Source organism: Lathyrus oleraceus, chromosome 2 (genome assembly GCF_024323335.1).
Source record: "Lathyrus oleraceus cultivar Zhongwan6 chromosome 2, CAAS_Psat_ZW6_1.0, whole genome shotgun sequence".
Classification (NCBI taxonomy): domain Eukaryota; kingdom Viridiplantae; phylum Streptophyta; class Magnoliopsida; order Fabales; family Fabaceae; genus Lathyrus; species Lathyrus oleraceus.
The window spans coordinates 40,211,882-40,213,419 of record NC_066580.1 but is presented as its reverse complement, the minus strand read 5'-3'; the positions used below and the strand labels follow the sequence as shown (position 1 = coordinate 40,213,419).

Below are 1,538 nucleotides of genomic sequence, written 5' to 3'. Positions count from 1 at the left end.
TCAATCAAAACGATTTCGAGTTGAAACCCTCATTGTTATCAGTTGTCCAACAACATCAATTTGCTGGAAATCCTACGGACGACCCTAATGAACATTTGACCAAGTTTGTGCAGTACGCAGGCACTGTGAAGGCGAATGGTGTATCTCAAGATGCGATAAGACTACGCCTTTTTCCTTTCTCTCTAAGAGATAGAGCTTGGGCTTGGTTGCAATCCTTTCCATCCAACTCAGTAACTACATGGGAAGAACTAAAGAACGTTTTCTTAGCCCGATACTTTCCGTCGAGCAAAACTGCTATGCTGAGAGCTCAAATCAATGGATTTAGACAAAAAGATGCAGAATCTCTCTGCGACGCGTGGGAGAAATTCAAAGACATGATGAGGATGTGTCCATATCACGGTCTCGAAGACTGGGTGATCATTCACACATTTTACAATGGGATCCTGTATAACACAAGACTGACAGTAGACGTTGTCGCGGGCGGTGTACTTATAAACAAGCCATACAACGAAGCCTATCAACTAATTGAAAACATGGCCCAAAACCATTGCCAATGGGGAGGTGAAAGAACCCCAATAGAAAATTCCCAAACAAAAGGTGGAATGTACGAAATCAGTAGCCTTGACCATGTCCATGCAAAGGTAGATGCCCTTGTTCAAAAGTTAGACAACTTGACCATACCAGCCGCAGCCACCGTGGCTGCCGTAACTCCAAACTGCGAGTTATGTAGAATTCCTGGACACACTGCACCAGAATGTCAGATATTAGCAGGAGTCTCCACTGATCAAGTAAACTATGCACAAGGAAACCCTTTTTCGAATTCCTACAACCCAGGTTGGAAAAAACATCCTAACTTTTCGTACAAGAACAACAACACCCTGTATGCACCTGGCCAAGCACCTGCTACTCCACCTGGATATCAAAAGCCATCTACTAATTCTCCTAACATTCCTAGGAAGTCCAACCTTGAATTAAAGATGGAAAGTTTCATAGCTACCCAAGCTCAAACAAACAAAGACTTCTTGAACCACAACATACACATTAGCGAGCAACTTAAACAATTAGCAAGCAAAGTAGACGCTTTAGCCACCCACAACAAAATGCTTGAAACACAGTTTTCACAAGTGGCCCAACAACAAGCATCTACTGATGCTCCTGCTGGCACATTTCCTGGACAGCCACAACCTAATCCAAAAGGGCATGCAAATATCGTTATATGAAGAAGTGGAAAAGAACTAGACAGACCCGTAGATCCAAGACTTCAAAATCCTGCCATGTATCAAAAACCTGACAAAACAACAATTGAGAAGGTAAGTGAACCGAAGGAGAAGGAAGATAATACCCAAGAGGCCGAAGAGAAAGAAAAACCTGATGTGCCTCCACCACCTTATAAACCACCCATTCTGTATCGTCAAAGACTCGCAAATTCTAAAACTGCAGGGCAATTTAAGAAATTTGTTGAACTTCTGAAGCAACTAAACATCAAAATACCCTTTACAGAAGATATCACACAAATGCCCTCATATGCCAAGTTTCTT

At 42.4% G+C, this 1,538-nt stretch overlaps 1 non-coding gene across 1 annotated transcript; it reads right to left on the bottom strand.

Moving 5' to 3' along the window:
• Window positions 1–296: 296 nt before the first annotated feature.
• Window positions 297–403, bottom strand: LOC127124168 (small nucleolar RNA R71). Its single transcript, XR_007803795.1, has one exon. It is a non-coding gene; the product is annotated as a small nucleolar RNA R71 (small nucleolar RNA).
• Between the last annotated feature and the right edge of the window lie 1,135 nt (window positions 404–1,538).